Consider the following 26,517-nt stretch of genomic DNA (forward strand, 5'->3'; position numbering starts at 1 on the left):
TGTTGGTGTGTGCTACCCCCCTTCTCTGACACTCACAATCTCTTCATGACTCTTCATGGTCTGCTTTAACCAAAAGTATTTCATTCCCTAGTGGGCAGCCTTTCCCTAATGAGCCTCTCTAGGCTTAGCTAAGCTGGCCCTCAGATGACACGGCGGTTATCAGATAACTGCCGTGTCATCTCTTGTGAGGATGCTTTTGACGCCTTTCTAACTCGGTAGATCCTGTTAGAGCTTGTGCGCTGCTGGCATACAGCACGTTGGTGAGTGGGAGAAGCTTCATGACGACAGCCAAGTGGTAGAGGATAGAATGAATGGGAACCAGGGAGACTCGGGTTGGAATGTTGCCTCAGCCACTTGCTAGTTGTGTGTCCCTGGGCGAGTCACTTAATCTCTCTCAGCCTCAGTTTTTTTAATGATGATGGTGATGATAATGATAATCATATCACTTACTTCACTGGGTAATTGTGGAGGATCAAAATGAAATAACTTATGTAAAACACTTTGTAAACCTTAAAGCACTATATAGATGATAGCTATTATTATTATCATTGTTATTGTTATTCTTATTCTCCTCCCATGATTAGGCACCGGAGAATTTCACTGGATTTTTGTGTTCCTGTATAATAAACAGCTCCAGGTGTTTTTTAAAAGCTAAGTTCAGTTTAGTAAACATTTATTAAGTACCTACTGTATACGTGGCATTGTGTTAGATGCTGGAAGCATAAAGGTAGGCCACAGTTCCCATTCTTAAAAGAGAATAGCTATGTACATGGACAACTATGATGTGAGGGAGAGTGTGATAAAATGTAAAGCGGAAATTAAGGCAAAAACAGAAGAAAACCAGGGGGAATTTGTGGAGGTGCAGGGGATTAGGGATAGCTTCAGGGATAAGGTGGCAGCTGAGCTGGGCGGGAAGAAGCCAGTCACAGATCTGGAGTGGCAAGGCTCTTTAGAAGTCACTAGTCCAATCTTTGCGTTTTATAGGGGAGGAAGTACTAAGTACAGAGTGAGAATTCAAACTTGCGACCTGTGACCCCACATCTAGTATTCTTTTTTTCTACACCATGCTGTGCACCACATTCACTTCCGGAGGAGACTAGGGGTGGGACATAAGAGTCCATTTCCCAGGCATGAGAGGTGGCATAAGCAAAAATATAGAGATAGGAGGAGGCAGGATGAGAGTGGGAGAGGGAATACAGTGCATTTGGACTGGAGAGCAGAGAAGCTGAGCAGGAAATGTAGTGTATGATAAAGACTTGGAGAGGTAGGTTTGAGCTGGATTGTGGAGAGCCTTGTATATCAGGGTCAGGAGTTTATACTTTCATTTGTCATAGTCAGTAGGGACTCTGAAAGGTGTTTCAACTGAGTGATGTGATCCGAGGGGTTTGGTAAAGTTGCAGAATCACTGTCACTAAGTTCTGGAAGGGTCCTCAAAAGTCTCTCTAGTTCATGTAGTACCTGAACTTCATACCAGCCCTTTCATCTAAGTCGACCAAGTTTGGTTGTACCCATTACACGGATGAAGTAGAGGCTCATAGAGGAATGTGTTGTTTCCTTGAAACCATCCCCCTGTGAGTGGTTGTCTAGTCCCTGCTTGAAGACCTGCAATGAGAGAGGCAACTCCTCCTTCACCTCCTAGGGGAATCCCTTCTCATTTTTGAATAGCACCAAATACTAGTATTTCCTGGCAGCAAACGTAAATTTTCTTCTACGTGACTTGTACTCATCCCCCCTAAGCAGAACTAATCGACATCCTTCCTTCCAGTAAAAGCAGTGTCCTCCCTCTCTGTCTCCTCTTTTCCAGACCCCACATCTCCAGTTGCTGGGCCAGTACTCCCATTCTTCAGTCTTCTTACCATCCTTTTTACTCATTCAATGAATATACCCTGATTCGTTTCTGACTTTGCTAAAATGTATCCTGAACTGAATGCGTTATTCTGTTATTCTCGCTGTGGTCTGACTGGAGAAGAGCTGAGTGATCCAGTCAGCTCTCTTGAGGACATGAATGCCTCTTGAATGCAGCCTGGGAGGGCATAAGCTTTTTTTTTTTTTTAGCTGCGATATCCTTCTTTGAGGCAGTGTTGTGTGGTGGATAAAGAGCCTTCTGTGGAGTCAGGGTTCAAGGTCTGCTTTGGAAGTATCCTGGCTGTATGACCCTGGACAGGTGATTTTACCCTGTTGTGCCCTAGGTGACCACCTAAGAAGTGGCAGAGAAGGAACTGACCTGCACTGGTAGAGGTTTCTTCATCCTGGGAGTGCTTCATGCAAACGAAATAACAAAATCAGCCCTTGTCTTTTCTCCCTGTATAACACTCAGATTGAGCTAAATCTCAGATTTTGTTCAAAGGGATTGCTATCTGGCCATACCTCCTCTATCTTCCTTTTTCTGAAGTTGATTTTTTTTTCGACTCAAGTGTCATAAATTTCCTCTTAATTGATGTGGCCCATTCTACTTCTAGCTTGTTCAGAGTCTTTTTGGATCCATGTGGCAACCATAGACGTAGGGCTGGAAGCTGTCTTTTCAAAGGTCGCCTAGTCAGAGGATCAGAGATCTAGAGGTGGAAGGGCCTTCAGAGGTCATCCTGGACAGCCCCTTTGTTTTACAGATGAAGAAACTGAGGCTCAGGGAATGAAGTGACTTGTCCAGGGTCACACAGAACCAGGATTCAAGTGAAGGTCCTATTGCTCTTCCCACTGTACTGAAAGGGTGGTGGGACCTGGACCCCGAAAAGCAAAGAACATGTCTCTGGAAGTAACCCAGCCCCCCCCCCCATGAGAATATCCTTCTCTGTTGCAGACATATGCAGACCTGACCCTGTAATTCCTTTGATAAAGGCTATCGGTACAGACATAGGGTTGCTGGTCCTTGTTCAGTACCATACTGCTTTTTAGATTTTCATCATTCAAAGTGTTAGCCATCCCTCTAAACCTTGTGTCATTAGCAAGTTTATTTGGGCAGCAGCTTGAAGGATGGCTTGGAGAAGGGCCAAACTAGAGGCAGGAAGGCTGTTGCTATAGCCTCTTGTGGGTGCTAATGAGGGCCTACACCACATAAGGGAACAATTTTATGGTGATGCTAAGTAGGGCATGTGTATCATGACCACAGGAACATTGTTTTGGAAAAAGCCTTTAACATGACCCATACCTTTATGCCACATGCAGAGTTAGTTTTTAAAAAATCAGTACCTTTTTTGATGCCCCAAAAAGCAGAGAAGAAATGAATATCTCCAGTGTACTGACAAGAAAATCTTCGCCTTAGGAGACGAACTGAAATGGCTCCAGAAAAAGGCAAGTTTTCCTTGTCCCGTTTCACCCCGAGTCTCCATGTCAGTGTAGGTATATGCAGCAGCAGGCTGGTATGGGGGGAAACATGGTGACCTACCTTGGAGGAGCACATTTGCTGGCTGTCTCAGCATGGAGAGCTGATGTTCTTGTTTAGCTTCAAGGTGACTAAAAATCGTTAAGTTCTTTGCAAGATGAATGGAATTAAACTTTGGTCCAGTCTCTCTGGTTGCCTTTATCAGAAATATGCTCTGTTCCCCATCACCTACCTGTAGGACACTGGTCTGATAAAGCCTTTTCTGGGATTTGACTGTAATGCAGGTGAACGGACAGCGCATTTAAATCTTTTGAGCTGGAATCCTTTTCTGAGGCTTCCCAGCTATGAAGACTAGCTATGTTCTAAGTGGTTTGATTTTGCAGGGTGCAAGTCACTGAAGCCAGATACTGCCTTGAGCAAAAGAGAAAAATGGGTGAAATTGTTTTATGTTTCTCAATAAAGGTAGAATATGAATTAATGGGCTTGTTGTTATTACTTTTTTGTTCAAACTTGTGATTTAATGGGGTTCTGGAACTCCTGGTTTGGAAACTCTTTCCTGATGCAATTATACTCTTAGATGGTTTGCCTGGGGTACTGAGGGTTTAAATGCCCTGGCCAAGGTTACTCTGTCAGTATGTTTCTGACCTACATCTTCCTTACTGCCAGCCTCTTTATGTACTCTGCTTCTTAAAAATGAAACGAAAGGCACAGATGCTTCCTAAATGACCCAGAGGACTAGTAGCGTGTGGGCTGGTGGTGACAATGGAGATCTTTACCTACCTGCTGCTGGATCCCAGTACACTTTGAGAGAGGGGACCAGAGGCTCAGAGCCTGATGGGTTTAAAGTACCATCGATGGATAGGAAGTAAGGTAATTAGTAGAGAGTGTTGGCATGAAGAGAGCTTGGGGATACTCTGAGGTCTTGAGCAGAGACCTCAGGTCATATGAAATGATGAAATAGAGGATTTTGAACACAGAGATAGCGAGAGAGAGAGAGAGAGAGAGAGAGAGAGAGAGAGAGAGAGAGAGAGAGAGAGAGAGAGAGAGAGAGAGAGAGAGAGAGAGAGAGAGAGACACCCTTATCAGTAAATGCAGTAATCATGATGTCTCCATTCCTTTAGTGGTTTGCTCACCACCACCCTGTCAGGTAGGTAGTATAATACAAGTGTGATTAGCCCTACCAGATAAATGAAACTAAGGCACAGGCAGATGAGGAGGATTAGGTGATGGCTTATCAGCCATGTTGTAGGAGTTCTTAATTAGGCATTGGATGAGAAGGCTTCTGAGGCCCCTTCCAACTTGGAAGCTTGCTCAGGTGCCCACAACAAGTAAATATAAAGCCAGGGTGCAGGGGATACGAAGAAATGGAGCTACAGAGCCTGAGGTGGAATGAGCCCTGACTCCTCTCTCTGCTGTATCACCAGCAGCTGCATTTAGGGTTAGAGTTACTCAGGTGGTATAGCAGATAGAGTGCCTGGCCTGGAGTCAGGAAGACTCATCTTCCCAAATTCAAATCTGGCCTCAGACACTAGGTGTGTGACCCTGGGCAAGTCATTTAATCCTTTTTGCCTCAGTTTCCTCATCTGTACAATGAGTTGGGGAAGGAAATGACAAAGCAGTCCAGTGTCTTTGCCAAGAAAATCCAAATGGGGCCACAAAGATTGAACAACAGCTACACCATGCTGGACACTGTGGTGAGCATAAAAAAGAGCACAAGCCATGGCTCTGGCCCTCAGGTGCTGCACAGTCTAGTTGAGGAGCAGAGATGTAGTCATGGGGAAATTCCCTAAACATGACACAGTACACGACTGAAGGCCAAAATGAGGGGTCGGAGGTGCGAGTAAAATGAAACGTTGTGGGCTGGAGTCTTTGGGAAAAGCTTCATGGAGAGGGGTGGGGTTTCAGTTTTGCCTCGAGGGATGGCTGGAATTTAGTTAGTCACAGAGGAGTGGGGAAGAGATTCTCCAGGTTGGGGGAGGACCATGAGCAAAGGAAGTTGGAATGAACTTGGTGTGTTTGTGGGACAGTGAGGACATTGGTCCAGCTGGAGAAGGAGGGTTGATGTTGGAGTAGTGGGTGATAAGATTAGATAAATAGGGGGTTGGGGCCAGATTATGGAGGGACTTTATCCTGTCTGTAATGGAGAGTGATGAAAGCTGGGATTTTAGTGAGATTAAGCTGGCTGCATTGTACAGTTGAAAACAAGAGTGAGGCCGTCTACTTAAGGAGCTATGTTAGAGTTCAGTTTCAAGGTGAGAAAGGTTTGGGGTAGAGCAGTGGCCAGTGGAGATAGGAAGGGGCAGATTGAGGAAAAATTTTGATGAAAACAATGACTGGACATTGGGGATGAGAGGAGTGAGTGACCGGTCATTCTGAGGTTACAAGACCCGGAATACAAGGGTAGTGCCATTGGCAGCAGAATGCAGGTAAGATCTGCTAGCTCTGCCCTCTGCCAGTAGCATTTTGCAGCTCCTGACTAAATTCTCCCTCCATCTTTTTTTGGTCCCTGTTTAGTCACCATCCCTTGCTCTCTGATACCACCATGAGGGTTTCTGGGTTTGCCTCTTTCATCCTGCCCACCCATTGCTGAATTCAGCCCTTCTTTCAGACCAATGTTCTCTCCCAAATCACGAGGGAATAATCCGGAAGTAGAGACAGCCTTCCAGTTCTTGTATTATCCCTAAACAGACCTGAGCACAGCATTTTAAACTTATCAAAAATTTATGGTGGCTACTTAGTATCATACAAATGGTTACTGTATATAAATATTGGATCAAGATTGGCTGCTAAATGGAGTGTATCATACAGGAATTTTCATTTACTAAAATTTATCTGTGTTAACTAAACTAGCGGGCCGTGTTAGAGTACACTATTATCTGGGCAGTTCTAGGTTGATGATCTCTGTAATTTCTTCCCACCTCCCTCCCCCATGCTACTTAAACAGTGATAGAAGAGAGTGTTTCATCTCCTGCTAAATGGTGCTTAGGGACTACTGAATGTGGAGGGAATTCTGAGGTAGGAGGTAGGTAGCTAGGGTGGGAGTGATTAGCTTAGATTTGCTCAGTCATGAATGAAGGCCAGATATTGGAAAGAGTAGACAGGAATCACTCCATCCTAGCTAGCTTCACGATGTTTGAGACACGAAGGAGACTAAAGATTTGGAATTTAAGGAAATTGGGTTTGAATTTGACCTCTGTTATGACAGTTTTCTCTCTCTGCATCTGGCTTCTAAGGTTATCATTTAACTCAAATTGCTCCCCCAAAGTTACCAGTGGTCTCTTAACTACCTAATATAAAGGCCTGTTCTCAGTCCTCTTCCTTCTTGACCTCTCTCTTTGCAGCCATTGACAATATCATTCACCCTCTTCTTAATAGATTCTTTCATCATGTTGCTTTCTCCTGTTCTCCTAATTGTCTGACCCCTCCTCAGTCTAATTTGCTAGATCTTCCTCCAGGTTATACCTGCTAGTCTTGTCAGAACAAAGGTCTGTCGTGGACCTTCTTCTCTTCTTCCCTCTATACTATTTTGCTTGGTGATCTCATCAGCTCTCATGGATTCAATGATCATTTCTATGCATATAATTTTTTAAAATTAATTTATTTTTAGTTTTCAACAATCATGTCCATAAACTTTGGAGTTTTAAATTTTCTCCCTGTCCCTCCCTAAGATGGCATGCAATCTGATATAGGCTCTACATATATATTCCTATTAAACATATTTTCACAGTAGTCATGGTTTTTTGTTTTTTGTTTTGTTTTTGGCTAGGCAGTGGGTTTAAGTGACTTGCCCAGGGTCACACAATTAGTAAGTATCAAGTGTCTGGGGGGTCCTCTTGACTTCCAGGGCCAGCCGGTGCTGTATTCACTGTGCTACCTAGCTGCCCCCATTAGTCATGTTTTAAAGAAGAATTAGAACCGATAGGAGGAACCATGAGAAAGAAGAAACAAAACAAAACAGAAGAAAAAAAAGCAAATAGTATGCTTTGATCTGCATTCAAACTCTATAGTTCTTTCTCTGGATGTGGATAGCATTTTCTGTCATGAGACTTTTCAAGATGTCTTAGATCCTTGTATTGCTGAGAAGAGCTAAGTCTGTCAAAGTTAGTCATGCACAACATGGCTGTTACTGTGTACAACTTTCTCCTGCTTCTGCTCACTTCACTCAGCATTAGTCCATACAAGTCTTTCCAGGTTTTTCTGAAACCATCCTGCTCATCATTTCTTATAGCACAGTAGTATTCCATTCCATTCATATACCACAGCTTGTTCAGCCATTCCCCAATGGATGGGCATCCCCTCAACTTCCAATTCTTTGCCCCCACAGAAAGAGCTGCTATGAACATTTTTGTACGTGTGGGTCCTTTTCCCATTTGTATGATCTCTTTGGGATGTAGTCCTAGAAGTTACGCATATAATATTCAGATTTATTTATCCAGCCCTATTCTGACCTCTAGTCTTGTATTTCCAACTGCCTACTGGACATCTTATACTGGATGTCCCTTAGGCATCTTAAACGCAGAATGACCAACACTGGACTAATGAGCTGTCCCCTTGAATGTTTCTGTGAAGGATATTCCCATCCACCTAGCCCCCCAAACCTGCGCCACCATTGTTGTCCTTGACTTCTCACTGACTTTTTGCCTCCCAGTATCCATTCTGTTGTTGCCAAGTCCTGTCAATTCTGCCTTCACGAAATCTCTTGTGCCTCCTCCTCTTGGTGTGGGTACTTAGCACCTCACTTCTGGAGTACGGCAATAGGCTTTCGGTTGGTTGGTTTCCCAAAGGCATATTTCTTTCCCATTTGTCCTCCACTCAGCTGCTGAAGTAATCTCCCCAAATCTCTGAACTTGTCACCTCCCTACCCCAAATAAACTTCAGTAGTTGCTCATTACCTCTTAGATAAAATAGAAAATCATCTCTTTGGCTTTTAAAATCTTTCATGACTTGTGCCCTTACTACCTTTCAAATATTATTATACCTGACTCCCCTGCACGTACTCTTCTGTCTGATGACCCCTGGCCTCCTGGCTGTGCCTCCCACCAGACAATCTATCTCCAGACTCCATGGATTTTCCCTAGCTGTCTCCTATGCTAATTTGCCTGGGTCTTCTCTGTACATAATTGTTTACATATTGTCACCCCAATTAGAATGTGAGCTTCTTGTAGGTAAGGGACTATTTTTGCTTTTCTTTGTATTCTCAGCATTTAATGCAGTGCCTGGCACATACATCTTTTTTTTTTTTTTAAAGTCAGTTGGGGGGCAGCTAGGTGGCGTGGTGGATAGAGCACCGACCCTGGATTCAGGAGGACCTGAGTTCAAATGCAGCCTCAGACACATAACACTTACTAGCTGTGTGACCCTGGGCAAGTCACTTAACCCCATTGCCTGACCCCCCCCAAAAAAAAAAGTCAGTTGGTGCTAAGTGACTTGCCCAGGGTTACACAGCTAGTAAGTGTCAAGTGTTTGGTCTGAGGCTGGGTTTGAACTCAGGTCCTCCTGATAGGCTGGTGCTCTGTCCACCGCACCACCTAGCCCCTCACCCGCACATACATCCTTAATGCTTGTCGACTGATTGACTGGACTTCACTTTCATCCTCTGTAAAAAGAGTTTGGACTAGATGGTCCCCAAGGTTTCTTCTAACTCTAAATGCTATGATCCAACATGTGCTGAAAAAGACAGTAATGTCTACTGAGTTTGCCCGTACTTGTATCCAGTTTTTTTAATGCTTTAATTCTATAAATATTGATTAAGAGCCTATACTCATTGTAAGTGTTGGGGGTATGAAGATGTAAAACAAGCCCATCCCTGCCCTGGCTCCCATCTACCTTTTTAGCTTTATTTCCTCCTATTTTCTTTTTCTGAGGTCTAGTATGTAAAGTGGATAACTTCTTGTTTCCAAAAATGTGCTCTCCATAACTCCAGGCATTTGCGTGAGCTGTGGTTCCCTAGGTCTAGACCACACTTCTTTATCTCTGCCTCAGAATCCTTGCTTTACCTTCAAGGCTCATCTCAGGTGCGGTGTTACCTCTTCCCTGGTATCCACTTGCCCTAGCCTCTGGTCATCAGTGCTCACTTTTTTTTTTCTTTTTGGTGAGGCAATCAGGGTTAAGTGACTTGCCCAGGGTCACACAGCTTGCAAGTGTTAAGTGAACTCAGGTCCTCCTGACTCCACAGCCAGAGCTCTATCCACTGCGCCACCTAGCTGCCCCTCCGTGCTCACTTCTTCCCGAATTTTCCCTTTCTATGATTGCTTGTGTATACATTGTTATCTTTCCAGTAGAAAGTGGCCTCTTGGAAGATAGGGACTTCTTCCTATAGTGTACCTATCATGTTGCCTTGCATTTAGTAGATGCTTAATAGATACTTATTGGATTGTGTCAGGTTGGGTTGCAAAGCAGTCAACCAGTCTTTCTTTTGCTAGTAGATGTCAAAGTTTGAGTTTCTTTAAAAAAAAAAAAGACACTCATTGGAGAGCTTCAGCAACATGCTGCTGTTCGTATTGAGACCAAGCATAGCAATTACATGAAATCCCCAAAGAAAAACATTTGAGAATGTTGAGTTAAAACAAGTTGGAGAATGTGGCCGGCAGTACGCAAATGGGCCCTTTTTTGTTTGTTTGTTTCATTGAGTGGAATTCCTTGTTTGCTCTGGGGTGGGGGTGGGGGTTGTGTAGGTGTGGTTTGTATGTGTGTACATACATGTGTATGTTAGAACAAAGTTCTTTTGTCCCCTGTCCTGGGACATGGCTATTTCTCATCTTCCTCACCCAGGATTAGAGTTCTCTCTGGTCATTTTCTTCCTTGCTGTGGGTTTGAGGGTCGGGCCTTTGGGCCTGTTTTTGCTATTCCTTCACCCTATTTTCCCATTGGGTCATAGGAAAATGAGTCTTGGATTCAGAATCTAGGGGCCTTGGTTGGAATGTTGGCTCTTCTGTTTACTATCTCTGATCTTAAGCGAGGAATCTTACCTTTCTTGGTCTCAGTTTGTTGTTTTTTTTTTAAATTGAACTTTACTTTAAAAAATTAACCAGAGTCCATTTTCTCTCCCCTCCCCCCATTCCCTTCTTATTTGAAAAAGAAAGCCCTTGTAACAGATATGTATAGTCAAGCAAAACAAATTCCTTCGTTGGCCACGTCCAGGAAAATAGGTATTTCCCAATTTGTCCTCTTGAATTTTTTCCATGTGTAAGACAATGTTAGACCAGATGGGTGGCTTCTATCTCTAGATTTTATAATCTTGTGAGTAAAATGACTGGCTATTGGGCTCTGGTGTTTGTTCTGTGGCCTGCTGAAAATGATGGGGGTGCTAGGCTGGCATGATGCTACCAGTGGTCCTACTATAGGGCTCTTCATCCTTTGGACTCAAAGTTAATATTGATTGGACTTGCTAGCCTTCCTGGCTTCCCTTGATCCCACTGTGACCTCTTGTGTAAAAGGAATTTCCCACTTTCAGCATTGCCCTGGTAAACATTGCAATGTATGTATTGTATTACACTTCTCATGTCTTATGTTGTGATGGCTCATGGAACTGATGATATGGTTTGAAATCATCAGAGAGCTCTCCTATGTGATTTTGGTTATGTGATTTGTATTTTAAATCAACCATTTTAAAATAAGCACAGAACTCCAAGAAGTCAGGGCAGGTCTAGTGAGAAATTCCTCATGTCCTAGCTTGACTTTTCAGGTCTCATATGTGAAGGGAGAGAGTTGAGCCAGATGATTTGAAAGGTTCCTTCCACCTGTCCTATGGACCTGTAACCTGTTCTAAGTCCCATGATCTAATGTATTCAACTAACATTTATTAAGCACCTACTATATTTAAGACCCCATGTCTGGTGCTGGGGCACAAAGATGAAAAAAAGCCAAACTGTTTTTGCCTTCAAGTACCTTATAGTCTACTACTTCAAACAGTATTTACTAAATAGCATCATAGTACAACAAAGAAATCAGGATAGTTCTTTGGAGTTTGTAGCTAGGGATTTGGCTTGTAGAATCCCAGAATCTCAGTGTTTGGAAGGGGCCTTTAGAGGTTATCTAGCCCTCCTTGTACCTCAACAGGAGCCCTCTGTAGCATTCCTGACAAGTAAACCTCCCACCTCTGTTTGAAGACCTCCAGTGATGAGGAGCTCATTACCTCTGAAGAAAGCCCATTCTGTTTGTTAGGACAGTTCTCCTTGTAAAATGAGATAACATTTGTAAAGTACTTTGCATATAAGTGCTAGTTGTTGTTGTTGTTGTTGTTATTATTATTATTATGAAGCTGAAACATGCCTCTTTGCCACTTGTCCCCTTTGCTCCTTACAGGTTGGAGGCTGTCATTGCCCAGCTCAGAGTCCTTCCGTGGGCTCCTACTGGATTCAGCAGGCGTTTATTAAGTGTCTTCTATGGGCCGATCATCCTGCTAGGTGCTGGGGATGCAAAGACAAACTCCAAACAGTAGCCACCTTTAAAGAGCTCATGTTCTGATGAGGGGGATTCATCACATAGACACAAGTAAGTAAATAGTTGGCTCAAAGTAACATAAAATAATTTCCAGAGGGAGAAAGTAAGAATTATTAGGGGGGAGGGATCAGGAACATGGTATGTAGGGATGTGGGAGGTAGTATCTGAGCTGGGCTTTGGAGGAAACTGGGGATTCTGGGAGGTGGACACAAACCACTTGTGCGAGGATGTGGAGGTGGGTGATGGAATGTTGTGGGGGCACAAAGGGTCTAAGATGAAATAAAATGGGAAAGGTAGGTAGGAGTCAGCTTATGACTGTAGGAGAAACTACAAAGCACGTCGATTTTCTGTAAGATAAACTGTGTTCCTTACCTTATAACTTAGGTGCCAGCCTGCCTTTCTAGGCAGATGTCACGTTCCTTTCTCCCTTGTGCCGTTTACATTGCAGACAAACTAGACTGCTAAGCCTTTCCCTGGGACTTTGGTTGCTGTGGTTCAGTCATGTCCAGTTCATAACCCCATTTGGAGCTTTCTTTCTTTCTTTTTTGGTTAGGCAGTGGAGTTAGGTGACTTGCCCAGGGTCACACAGCTAGTAAGCGTCTGAGGCTAGATTTGAACCCAGGTCTTCCTGAGTCCAGGCCAGGCACTGTATCCACTGTGTCACCCAGCTTCCCCTTTCCTATTAGCTAACATTTACATAGCTCTTTAAGGTTTGCAAGGCCCCTACATGTATTATTTTATTTCACCCTCACAATGACTCTGGGAGGTAGGTGCTGTCTTTACTTCCATGTTACGTACGAGGGAGAGAAATTATGTGACTTGTCCAGAGTCACACAGCTAGTGTCTGAGACTGGACTTTGAACTTGGGTTTTCCTGACTCCAGGTCCAGTGTTTCACGTTGCCTACCATCGTAGTCTGCCCTTTTCCTTTCTTACACATTTAGGCAGGAAACCTTCTCATCTTTAACCTCTCTGCTTATGACAACCTCCATTTTATAGCAGGCCCAGCTCTGGTGATTCTTTTTCTGTGAAGCCTTCCTTGATCCCACTCCTTCCTACTAGACGTGATCTCTCCCTCAGATTTTCCTTCCATACTCATTCCTATTCTCTTTCCTTTGCCCTAGATCATATGAATCACCTTGTGTCAGCCTTCTCTGTGGTGCACTGTCTTACAAATTAGGTTGCAAACTCTCACTGGGCAGGGATTATTATTTCGTTTTCACCCTTAGTATCTAACACTGTGCTTTGCACACAGTAGGTGCTGAATAAATGTTTGTCAAACAGATGGAGCAAAGGAGTCTAATCCCTTTTCCAATTCTTTCAAATACTTTCAAGACAGCCATCATGTTTTGTAGGTCAAACATCTCCAGTACTTTAAGTGATGGTGTGGTTTTCTGTTTTCTCAGCTTCCTTTCAGCATACTCTAGTTTCTTAGGCACTTAGGATTGGATACAGTAGCAGGGCAGAGAACAGGGAGTGCTACTGCTTCTTGTGTTTTAGACACTGTGTTTCTTTCCAAGCAGCATCACGCTGACTTTTGGAGCTGCTGTATCACACAGTGTTTGCAGCCTAATGCTCTATTAATGCTTGGGGGTGACAGCAGGAAGGTGATGTTGTGAGTGAGCATGGAAAAGGATGCTACAGATTGAGTGAAAAATGAATTTTGAAGCTCCTTTAGTGGGCAGACCACATCTGAAGCCTTGTGATTCTCTGTTTCCAGGCTCTCCCTTCTGTAGCTCATCCTCCCCTCAGCGCGGGTGTGTCCTACCGTGTCACCCCCCTCCCCCGCTCAGGAATCCTCACTGGCTTCCTGCTGAATTTAAGATCAAATATAGATTCCTCAGCTTGGCATTTAATGCTTTCCATGGTTGGGTTCCTCCCTGCTTTTCCAAGATTATTTCATACTACTCCCCAACACAGGATACATTCGGACCAAACTGGAATGTGACATTCTGTTTTCCACCTTTGCGTTGGCTGCCTCCTGTGCATAGAACGTTCTTCCATCTGGCCTTTTCCTCTCAGCTTCCTTCCTTAGGTTCCTTCCGGGCTTTCAGGTGTTACCTCCTACAAGAAGCCTTTCCTCACTCCTCCCTCCCCTTCTTACTATACTCAATGAAAGTATTTTGTATTAACGTATCTATTACGTCTCAGTAGCAGGAAATAGACACGATGAAATACTTATTGACATCAGTTGTGTTCAGATTAGTCATAATTACATTTAAGTGAGGCTCTGGACAGGCTGGAAGGTGAAGTGTCTTGAGGTCATGCCAGATGAGGACGGGTTGAAGGACTGGAGAAGACAGCACTTAGGGATGACGTGGTAGCTGTCTTCAGCTATCTGAAAGTCTTCCCAGCACTTTTCTTTAGAGCTGTCCCAGAGAAGAAAGGGCCGACTTACTGAAGCTCCCACTAAGCTGTCAACGGCTTGATGACTGTTTGCTCGGTATGTGTACTGCGAAAGCTTACTGTCTTTTCCAACCCTGAGATTCTGGGCAATATGTTTTTATCCTTATTAAAAAAAGTGGAACCATATATCTCTGGCTTTTGAAATTTATTACTCAATACCTTGACAGGAGCTGGGAATTTTTTTTTGACGGTGAGTATTGTTAGATGCTGGAATAATTTTCCAAGTTTTTTTTTTTAATTGAATACATTCTCATTTGTCTGGGATGGCTTATATGTGATTTAAGAAGGTGGGGAGTGCCCTTGAGTCATTCATTTCAAGCCATGAGGTCAGGCTTCTGATTTTGCCTTTGTCGTTAACCTCTCCTGGCCTCAGTTTTCTACCTAAAAGTAGGTTTTGCACGTGACCTCCCCTGTTCCGTTGAGCTCTGAGATTTCACATTCTCTGAATTCTCACTTCCAAAACTTGGCTTGGCCTATTTTCTAGCCTTTGTTTCTCTATTCCAGAGCATTGGCAGCAGAAGTCCTGGGCTGGGCAGTCTAGACATCTGGGTATTAGTCTCAGCTTTATTGCTAACTCGTTATGTGACCTTGGAAAAGTTACTTTTCTCTGACTCTGTAAAATGAGGGCCATTGATCTGAATGATCTCTATGCTTTCCAGTTCTGACATTCCCGTAGCTTAAGCATAAGGTTTCAGCTCTAACATTCTGTGGCTGCAAGTCCTAGAAACAAAAAAGTGGGATCAATACAACTAGCTGGGATGTTTCAAATGGGAGGGATGGGTTGTCCTAGCCACTGAGTCCTGCTTTTTTCTTGGCCTCCTGTAGGTGTTGGATTAGATGGCCTCTGAAGGCCCTTCCGACTCTGAAATTTTGTTGTTCTTTCAATAGTAGTCTCCTAACGTTTGTTCCTCCTTCCATCCCACCACCAAGTTAATCTCTCTTCTGCATAGATCTGCTCATGTCCCTCCCCTGTTCTGAAATCTTCAGTGAGTCCCTAGTCCTTACCATGTCACTCCTTTGGTCAAACCTTTGGCATTCACAATCTGGTGCCACTGTAACTTGGCAGTTTTTTCTTAGTTTTCTCCTCATGCTCCTGGGCTCCTTTCTGCCCCTTGAGCTCTCCACCCTCCATTCCTTTGTTCAAGCTGCTTTTTCCTGTGCTGGGAATGCCCTCCTCCAATTATCTGCTGAATTCCTATCCTTTAAAGCACAGTTTAAATACCTGCCTCTTTGACGAAGTATTCCCTGATCCACTTTCTTTTTCTAATGACCTTTCCTCACCTTAGCCTTCAGGTAGCAACTTATACTTTGCACTGTACATTTAGAGCTAGAAGGGATTTTGGAGATCATTTAGTTCAAACTTCTCATTTTACAGATGGGGAAACTGAGGGTAAGGTCATCCTCAAAAGATGGTATACGTTACTGGGCAGCTAGGTGGTACAGTAGATAGAGCGCTTGGCCTGGAGTCAGGAAGACTTGAGTTTCATATGTGGCCCCAGACACTTACTGGTTGTGTGACCCTGGGCAAGTCACTTAACCTCTGCTTGCTTCAGTTTCCTTTTCTGTAAAATGGGGGTGATGACAGTACCTTTCTCCCAGGATTGTTTTGAGGATCAAATGAGATGATAGTTGCAAAGTGCTTGGCACAATGCTGTAAGTGCTGTAAAAATGTGAGCTGTCATTATCATCATCATCATCATCATCATCATCATCATCTTCAGCATTATTACTGGGCCTTTTGGTGAAGATTCAGTGTCTCTTATTAGTCTTATCCCCCCCCCCCTTACTAGACCATCAGGTCCATGAGGACAGGTCTTATCTATGTTGCTATCTCCCCAGGCATTAAGTATACAGCAAGTGCTTACTAAATGTTTGTTGAATGGAAATGAATTCTCTTCCAGCTGCCAGGGGAGAGCCCCGTGGGGAGGCATCACAGGATGCAGGATATTTCAGGGGCCCTCCTGTGAGAATCCAACAGCCTGGCCAGCCGAGAAGGCACTTTCTGAGGATATCAGGTTCCCTGTGAGCTAAGAAAGCAGCTTTACCATTTCCACCTGGAAAAATGAGCCTCCCAGATGGTTTGCTGCTATTATGTGGGTTGCTCCAGGGAACTGAATCTGTTGGTGCTGCTTTTATGTGATTTCTGTTCTGTGGCCTGGGCCAGACGGCAGGCAGACTGCCCACCATGTTTCCGAGGCATGTTTTTCAGGTTCTGAGGAAGCGTGAATCTGTTCTCCTTGGTTTCCCCTCTCTCAGAGCAGTCAGCACAGGATTTTGCTGCAGTGTTCACTGCATGGGCTCTGCATTGCTGCAGAGGCTTTCACTGCCTATCTCTGGGATGAAAAGGGCTTGTTAACTCTGCCCCTCCCCCAAACCTAGTCTGCATCTGCAGAGATGAGGTTTTTTTAAAATTCTCCTCTCCACTCTCCTTACTTTCCTTTGCTCCCCTCCCTCCCCTTCTCCTCTTCTCTCTTCTACTTCCTCTATCTCTCCTCTCCTCTGTTTCCTCTCCTCCCTTCTCTTCCCTTCTCTTCTGTCCTCTATTCTTCCCTCCCTCCCCCTCTCCCCTCCTCAGTCTTCTCTCCTTTCTTGACTTCCTTCTCCCTTTTCTTCCCCCAAAATAGTTCTGGAGAGGCATGTAGATCTACATCTGCAGGTAACTGAGATCCAAAGGGGTTAAGAGATTTACCCAGGATCACACAGGGCATGAGCATTTGAACCCTGATCCTGTCTCTACCACTGTACATTTCACAAAGTGATCTCCTCACCACACTCCATGAAGTCAGTAGTGAGTGTGCTATTATCCCCATTTCACAGGTGAGGAAACTGGGGCTTACAGAAATGAAGAGAAATTCAGAACTAGAAGGAGGCAATTAAGAAGTATTTGTTAAATGCCCATTTTCTAGGAGAGAACTGTATCTTCAGGAAAGTAGGTAATTATGACACATATGCAGATGAGGATAATAATATAAGACAGAAAGTGGTAGGGGGCACACATCATTTAGCATTTATTGAGTGGAACTGAATGTAGTAGGTGTCTGTGTTACAAATTGATGTAAATCATGATGCCTGCCTTTGAGCTTACAGTCAGCCAGCAAACATTTATTAATGTTTTATTAAGCACTTACAGAGTGCCAGTCACAGTGCTCACAGTCCAGTTGGGGGATCAGGCCTCCAGGGAAATTAACTAATTCTACAATTATACAAGCTGTTGTGTGGTAAGTACCCAATAAGTGTTACATTTACTGTGTGGTTCAGTGGTGAGAGAGATCAGTGTGGACTGGGTGATTTGAAAAGACGTCTCAGAGAGGTGGGGTTTGAGCCGGGCCTTGAAATATGGATAAGAGGAGAGAGGAAAGGATGTTTCAGATGTATGTGGGGGTGGGAGGATGAAAAGAGCAAGAACACAGCATTGAGAATTCATGTGGTGTATGAGATTTGTCCTTGGTCACATACTGGGCAGGTGTGTGACGCAGGATTCCAACCCAGATCTCTAACTCTAGTCCAACACTCTTCTTACTATATGACACTACTTAATATCCAATATATATTAAGACTTTTGGCTTATCTTTCCGGAACCCAAGCCTCCATGACACTTCTGGGTCTAATGCCTATATCCCCCCTCCCTCTACTTTCTAGCTTCCCTTTTTGTATTGTCTTTCTCATTAGAATGTAAGCTCCTTGGACAGGGACTGTCTTCTGTGCTTACTTAGCATGTTAAGAATTTAATAAACGCACTCCCTTAATCCTTCTGTCCTTCCCTTCCTCCAGCTATCTCTCTATCGGTTATCCCTCCGTCCTTCCCTTCCTACATCCATTTACCCATCCATCCGTCTGTCTGTCTGTCTGTCTGTCTATCTGTCTATCTTTGAGCCTCAGCTACTTCATCTATAGGTACACAAACCCAGGAGGGATCAGTAACTCCTGGTTTGGAAACTCCCTCCAAAAATGTAGATATTAACCTGCCTATGACTTAATACTCTTCCCCCCTTTTTTTGGGGAGCGTGCTAGGCAATGAGGTTAAGTGACTTGCCCAGCGTCATGCAGCTAGTTAGGTGTTAAGTGTCTGAGGCTGGATTTGAACTCAGGTCCTCCTGACTCCTGGGCTGGTGCTCTATCCACTGCACCCACCTAGCTGCCACTGACCCAGTACTCTTAAAACATGAATTGTTATATTTATTTAGTAGATCATAAGTTACTTGAGGTCAGGGATATGTCTTTGTATTCTTAGTGCCCAGCCATGCCTTGTACAATTTTTGTCCAGATCTATGAGGTAGGTGGCTCAGTGGATAGACAGAATGCTGGACTCTGTCAGGAAGACCTGAGTTCACATCTTGCATTATGCAGTAAGTTATCTTTGTAACCCTGGATAAGTCACTTAGCCTCTCTGGGCCTCAGTTTCCTCATTTGTAAAAATGAGGGGGTTGGACTGAATGGCTTCTAAGATCCCTCCAGCTCCATATCTATAATCTTATAATTTAATCTGGGTGTGAATTCTTGATGTGGAAACTCTCTACTGATAAAAACTGGCAACTTGACTGTCATTTGGAGCTTCAGAGAGCTGGCTGGGGACACTGAGAGGTTGAGGTTAAGTTTACACATTTGGTATGTGGCAGGGGAGGATCTGAATGGAGGATTTCTTGATTCATACTACTTGCTTTGCACGCAGTAAGTACTTAATAAATGAACGTGCGTTGAATTGAGTTGGATAGTGATGCCAGACTGTCTTCTTCTGGTGTCATTTGAAAATGGGTGCCTTCTCATTCTTGCTGGGTAGCCAATAAAAAATACTGGCTAAAGATGATAGGTTCTCTTGCTCTATGAAATGGTCATGGAGCTCAGTACCTTTATAAACGCCTTAAGGCCCAAGCCGCTCAATGCCATTAGAACCCTGATGAAGCATGCCTGGGCTTTTAGTAGACTCAGTCTGAAAATGAGACGGCAGAAGGGCAAAGGGGCATCAAGGTGCAGTTTTCTATTGTGGCATCAGCTCCCGGTATGTCTGGTGTTCCTTGGCTCTTGGGTTCCTGCAGACTCAGACAACTTTAGACTTGGAAAGAGCCCTTCCAGATCAGGTAGCTCACCTCCTTGCCTGATGTATGAATCCTTTGTAAGCCATCATTAACAAGTGGTCATCCCTCCCTTGGCTGAACTCCTCCAGTAATGGGGAAACGTGCACACTCTTATTTCATTTTGAACATTGCTCACTGTTTGGAAGTTATATCGAAAGGAATTCTGCCTCCCTGTGACTTCCATGCCTTCTGTGGCTGTGTGGGACAGACCCAATTCCTCTTCCTTCATGACTGAGCCCTTCATCTGTTCAAAGACAGTGCTTACTTACTTACCTCCTCATTCTTCTCTTCTCCAGTCTGTTGTGTATCTGATGAATGGTTCAGTGTGCTTAAATCTGTGTCTCCTCTACTCAGAATCATGCAAGCATTATAGGTTAAAGGAGCTTCAGGGACTGAAAAATAACCACATAGCTGTAGTTTAAAAAAAAAACAGCAAGCCTACTTAGGCAAAGTATAGTCTGTTGGAGAGCAACGATGTATGGGAGACTGACAGAGTAACGTTAATGGGAGGAAGACTTTAGTATTTATTTTCCCCTTCCCCTCCCAAAGAACTATCTCATATGACAAATAGTATTTTTTAGAGAGGAAGAAAGCAGCATAAATAATTGATACATTGAGAAAGTCTGAAAACATGTACAACAACTTGTGTAAATTCCCATCTCCGTGAAGGGGGTGGGTTGGGGGTGTCTTCTCATCTCTTCATTCAATTCCTCCTTGATCTTTATAATTTTGCAACGTCTGTTCTTCCTATTTACGTTGTTGTAGTCACTGTATATTGTTTTCTTGGTTCTGCTTACTTCACTCTGCATCAGTTCATATTTATCTTCTCAGGCTTTTCTAGTCCTCACACACTTCATTTCTTACAGCACAGCAAGATTCTACTTCATGTGTCACAGTTTGTTCAGCCATTCCCCAGTTGGTGAGCTTCTACTTTGTTTCCAATTCTTTTCCATCACAGAAAGTACTGCTATAAGTATTTTGGTGTTTATGTGGACTTTTTTATGATTATAGCTGATATCCTGTGAAATGCCCTTTTATTATAAAGCATTTTACATTTATTATCTCATTTGATCCTCATACCAGTCCCCCAAAATGGGTAGTACAAGGACTATAATCTTTGCACTAGTACCTACCTCACAGGGATGTTTTAAGATCATGGATATAGAGTAGCTTCAGTGCTATCCTGTTTTACATTGGAGAAAACTGAGGCACAGGGAGTGACTTTCCTTAAGTTACAGTTAGTTTGTGGCTGAGTCAGGCCTTAGGTCTTCTGACTCCAAGGTCAGTGTTATGCCTATTGCACCATGCTGCCCCCTCACTTCTGTGGTTTCCATCATCTTCCTCATCAGTACTCATGACTCAGATTGGTGCAATGGTATCAACAAAAACCAACAAAAACCGTTGAATTGTTTCCATTCCATCAGCAAAGGGAGATGGGCTCACACCCCATCAAAAAACACTGAAGTGCCTGCTATACGTCAGGGACAGTGCTAGGCACTGGTCTACAAAGACAAAAGACAAAAATGAAACTGTCCCTGCCCTCAAATAGCTTATGGTCTGCTTATAGTCGTAGATGGATTAACATCAGTTAACAGAGTTCCCACACTGGGAGGTCTTGGAGATGATGGATCTTCATAGATATTTGATGAATTTACATTCTATCAGGGGAAACGGTGTATACACATTATTATATATAAAAGATATACAAAGTATAGATGAGAGAATTTCACCTGGAGGCCCTAGCAGCTGAGGGAATCACGTAGGAGGTAGAGCTTAGTCTGAGTAATGAAGGAAGCTAACGAGGTGGAGAGGGTACTTCTCAGGCATGGCGAACAGCCCGTGCAAATGTATGGATGTAGAAGATGGAGTGGTGTGCATGAGGAACAGAAAGAAGGCTAGCTTTGCTGGATTGAGTGATGGGGAGCCTGGTGGAGAGGCAGGTTGGAGCCAGGTAGTAAGTAGGCAGCTCCCTCAGACTCATTTTCCTGAGTTCAAATCTTGCCTCAGATACTTCCTAGCTGTGTGACCCTGGGCAATTCATTTCAGCCTGTTTGCCCCAGTTTACTCATTTGTAAAATGAACTGGAGAAGGAAATGGCAAACCTCGACCCCGTATCTTTTCTAAGAAAACTCCAAATGGGGTCAGGGAGAGTTGGACATGACTGCAAACGACTGAACGTCAAGTAAGGTGCCTTCTTGAGCAGGGGACCTATGTTTTCGGAAGGTCACCTTGGCTGCTGTATGAAGGATGGATCAGAGAGAGGAGAGACTCTGAGCCTGGGGCACCAGGAGAGTGACCGTATTGCTAGGTGCTGTGAGGGATACGAAGCAGACACAGCCTGGCCCTTAAGAAGTTTGAACTAAGAGGATTCCATGACCTGGTTCAGTTTTCAGTCAGGAGAAAACCTTTTCTTTCCTTCTTAATTATTAAGATAGGAAGAACATCGTGGTCCTGGCCCTTGTTTTGAAAGGCCAGTGGTGTAGTGGGAAGGATTTTGGACTTGCAGTCAGGATACCTGGGAGCAAATCTCAGTTCTGACACCTAACAGAGTTGTGTGACCTTGGATGGGTCACTTTACAGAATCTTAGCAGTTCAGAGGTGGAAGGTACCTCAGAAGCCTAGTCCAGCCTCTGCAGGCAGCCAGGAAAGAGAAAGGAGACAGGTTTCCTGACTGCCAGGCCAGTGCTTCTTACATGGGAGGCTGCCTTTCTCTTCTCTGAACCTTAGTGTTACTTTCTGTAAAAAGACAGGTGATAAAGCTTGTCTGGCCAGTTTGAAGGAATTTTGTGAACACTAAGAAATATGAGTTATTTGTTACTATTAAAAATAAAAAAAAATAGTTAATATGTCTATAGTGAAGATGTGACCCAAGGACATTTGTTGAATGGGAAAGGTTATCATTCAATATTCATTGTTTCATCACCTGTTAAGTACTATACTTATTGAGGTGCTAGGGTCATGACCATTTGATTCTTACATAATAATGGATTTATTCTTAAGGGGAAATAGTAATAGCTCACATTTCTGTGGCTTTTTACATCTAATCAAGTTAGTTTAGTGAGCGTTAATTTAAAGCCTACTATTCATCATGCACATGCTGGGACCTAGGGATACTTATTCCTTTCCTATTCCCTTAAGGAATATACATGGCACTGGAGAAAAAGTGTACATAGCTAAATATATACAAAACATATATAATAAGTGCACAAAGTAATTCCCAGGATCTGGGAACACTAATCATTGAGGTAAATGCTGTCGTTCAGTTGTTTTTAGTCAGGTCTGACTCTTTGTGACCCTACTTGGAATTTTCTTGGCAAAGATGCTGGAGTGATTTGCCATTTCCTTCTCCAGTTCATTTTACAGATGAGGAAACTGAGGTAAACAGGGTTAACTGACTTGCCCAGGCTCACGCAGCTGGTAAGTATCTGAGGCAGAATTTGAACTCAGGTCTTTCTGACTCCAGGCAGTGTTTTATGCACTGCACCACCTAGCTAGCTGCCCCATTGAGGTGACTAGGGATCAGGAAAGGACTCTTAGCAATTATGAATTACAGTGTCAGAGATCTCCCAGACTAACACCTGAAAGGAGGTGGGTCTTGAGCTGAGTAATGAATGTTGAGGTAGGAAGCAGGGGTTCCAAGGGTCTGAGGTGAGGAGGGGGTGGTGCATTTCAGACATGGGAGGAAAGCCTGTGCAAAGTCTTGGAGGCAGGGGTAGAATGAATGAAGAATGAGAAGTGAGGCAATAGTCAATAATCAGTAAACTTTATTAAGCACCTACTGGACACACTGGAGTGCTGGAGGTCAAATAGGAAAAAAGGAAGACTGTCCCTGCCCTGGAGGAGGGGGGGGCGGGAGGGAAAGATAACTCACAAAAGGAAGCTAAGGGAGGGGAAGGGGGAGATGCCTGTCTGAGGCCATAGTGAACTGAGTCCAGAAGTCCCGAAGTGCGGAGAAATGAAGATGGATCTGAGCTGAGCTCCCTCCTGAAGTAGGGATTTGGAGTCCATGGCCCCAGCCTCCAATGGGAGAGGGAGGGTAGTGATGAGGTGGCGTGTGAGGTTGATCTTATCCTGAGGTTCCTGGGGCCATGGTGGAGAAGGTACTCAGAGAAGTCCCAGCACTGTGCAGACCCGTAAGCAGTGTTAGACAATGCCAGGGCCTTGGAATTTGGAATTGTCCTTATTTTTCAGAGGCTGGAGCTGAGCCTCCGTGAGAGGGAGGGAGTGACTTTCCTAAGACCATACAGCTAGAAAATAATGGAGGAGGTAGAGGCAATTCTAGGATCCATGATATTGTAGATATAGATGGGGGAAGGACCCTAAGAGGTCATGTCTCAGGGTTCTTAACCTTTTTTTAGTGTCTGAACCTATTTGGCAGTGTCTGCTGAAGCCTAGAGACCCCTTCTCAGAATCATGTTTTTAAATACATAAAACAAAATACATAGGATTACAAAGGAAGCCAAATACAGTTATCAAAATATTAAAAAAAACAAAACAAAACCCAAGTTCACAGACCTCAGGTTAAGAATCTCTGATCTAGGTCAACCCTTTCAAAATTATCTGGCAAGTTATTATTATTATCTTACCTCTGGGCAGTTCAGGTTTAATTGCCGTTTTGTGGATAAGGCTACTGAGTGAGGCCCAGAGAGGTTAATGACTTCTAAGAAAAAGCTTGGAAATTCAGTTTCTAAACATAAAATCTCAAGGTTTTTTTCTTGGGGGGGGTGAGGGTGAAAGAGGAAAATTCTGGTCAGGCCATCAAATGATGAAAAACATTTATTGGGTTATATATACATGTATATATACGTGTGTGTGTGTGTGTGTGTAATGTGTGTGCATATATGTATAGCATTGTGAAGGAAGTACAAAGAACTATGCCGTCTCCCCTCCCCTCCATCTTCCCCTCCAGTTCAAGAAATATAAAAATTAGTTGGAGAAAGAAGACTAAGGAGGTGTAAACCATACCCTTTCTTGAGGATAAGCTGGTTGCCAAATTGAGAGTATGAGGAGCTCAGGAGTTTGAGAACCCCTTCCTTTATAAGACTGGCACCTGCCTTAGAGGTGTGGAGTTTCCGTCAGGCTCTTGGTGTCTCTAGTTGATGTGTCTGGGACGTGACTTGACTTGCTTCACATCCAAATCCCTGTAATAATGAACGATGTTGTTTATAATGGGCCTCACCAAGCCGAGGAGAGCAGGATTTACTTTTCTCCACAGAGTTGCTGTTTTTTCCCCCTTACTTTTGGTCCCCCTGCCCAAAATTGGTGGTATGAAAGCCTGGCACCAAGTCCCAATGCTTTTTCTAGTGAGAGCTGACCAGTGTAACTCCAAAAGTTCAGCGTAACCAGAGCAAACGTAAACTGGAAGTGCCTCATCCGACTTCAGGTGGTCGGGACAGAGCAGCGCCCCTTTGGGTTTGTATTGGAACTTGCAGCTTTTACACAGGGGTTTCCCTTCTCTCACCATGGCAGGCTGGGTCACTCCTTCTTGGTTCAATGTAAGGAGTTTGGTGTGCCTAGCCTCTAGGCTTTGGTTTAAACTCATTGGAGGATCATCACCCACATTGCTCTATGGTACAAGATGCCATTCAGGGCTGGCCACTGTTGTAGGTTTCGTGATCCTTGCTACTTCCTGCTGTTTGGACACCCAGGGTTGAAAGTCCGGCCGACTGAGAAAGGGACAGGAAAATAAGTTAGGCTTCAAGACCAAATCCATACTGTTGCCTTTTCAGGTTGAGTATCTTGTTTTGATGTAAGGAAAGGGAATTGGGACAGAGTTAAGCAATTGAACAGAGAAATGGTTTGCTGAAATTCTGGCACGTGTTTTTCTGGGATATCGAGGTGGTGGTAAGGGAGGCTGTTTGGGCTCTAAGTGCTAATTCTCTGTGGTTGCTGGCGTAATCTTTATGGACATGTATGAGCGTGCCTCTCTGTTTCCCAAAACACCTTCAGTGGCTCCCCAGTGCTTACCTTAGAGAGGTACCATTTTAGTGGTGACTAAAATGTTGGGCTTGGTATCAGGAAGACTTGGGTTCAAATCCCAAATCTGGCACTCATTGTATGGTTCTGGTCAAGTCTCTTTACTTCTGAGTCTCAACTTCCTCCTTTTGTGAAAAGAGACAGAAAATATCTCTAGTACCAACCTCACAGCACTGTCATGAGGATCAAATAAAATAATACATGAATTAAACACTACCTTAATGTCAACTATTATCATTCCCAAATAAAGTGTACATCCTGGCAGTCAAGCCCTGGCCTAACCCTGCCTTTCCAGCTGTTTCTTGTGCTACTTCCCATCTATTCATCAGCCATCCTGGGCTCTCTGCCATTCCCCGGTTTCTTCCTGCCTCTTTGTTCACACTGTCCCTCCTGCATTCCTTGAATGGGCTTTACTGCCTGTCGAAATCCAGCTCAAGTGCTACCTTTCCCTGCCCTCTCCAGCTGGAAGGGATCCCTTTCTCCTTAAATCTTTCAACAAGGGTGAGAAGAAGTGACTTGTCAGCCCTTACATGTTTGGAATGGGGTGGGCATAGTGAAAATGAAGCTCAGAGAGGGTCACAGACCTGGGATTACACGCTGGGTACTGGCTTCCAATCCAGCCTCCATTAGATCACACTGCCTTAGCATGGAAGTTATGGTGGGTGGTTAGAGGTGAAGGGCTTGAGACAGTGATGACTTTACTTTCCCCATAAATCCTGGTGGCTTAGAGAAGCTATGACCTGGCCCATTTTTCCCCAGAGAAAGAACTCAAGATTCATGCTTTTCTTTCTCTTTTAAGAGCACTAGGGAGCAGTCACATTTCTTTAGGTATTGATTTGATCTCTGTTTCAGTGTTTCTTCATCAATATTTGTTGATGAAACAGCAGAAAACTGAGCCTAGTTCTCCTCTTCTCCATTGTCTGGGGTCAGCATCACGTCTCTAGGGAGGAGACACCTGGAGAAAGAGAAACTGCATTTAATGTGGGGTGCTCTAAATATTAAAGCAAAAAGTCCTAGAAGCAATGATGATACATTTATTCTGTGTTCTATAACATGAAGCCTGACTAATGGAAGAATCTTTGGCAGTGAATGGATATTCTGATTAACTGAATTTTCAGAATGTTACTGTCGAGGGCACTACCACATCCCTCCTGCAATTCCTCAATTTCTCATTCTCTCAAAACTGCCCTCTCCCAAATGCCCTGTATCCAATCTGATGTTGCCAAGTCCTGATTTTACCCTCACAAAATGTCCCTTATACATTCTGTGCTTTCTAGTCACACAACCACCACCCTGATGCTGG

At 43.9% G+C, this 26,517-nt stretch overlaps 1 protein-coding gene across 5 annotated transcripts in view; it reads left to right on the plus strand.

Moving 5' to 3' along the window:
* Positions 1–26,517, plus strand: part of LUZP1 (leucine zipper protein 1) — a 100,983-nt gene that overhangs the window by 17,507 nt on the left and 56,959 nt on the right. For all 5 annotated transcript variants that reach the window (XM_020983044.2, XM_020983043.2, XM_020983042.2 and 2 more), the window contains exon 2: positions 11,624–11,812. The gene's annotated coding sequence lies outside the window, so the exon portion shown is untranslated. The remainder of the gene's footprint in view (positions 1–11,623; positions 11,813–26,517) is intronic.

The sequence above is a fragment of the Phascolarctos cinereus genome, unplaced genomic scaffold, assembly GCF_003287225.1.
Source record: "Phascolarctos cinereus isolate Bilbo 61053 unplaced genomic scaffold, phaCin_HiC Scaffold_726;HRSCAF=1367, whole genome shotgun sequence".
NCBI classification, from domain to species: domain Eukaryota; kingdom Metazoa; phylum Chordata; class Mammalia; order Diprotodontia; family Phascolarctidae; genus Phascolarctos; species Phascolarctos cinereus.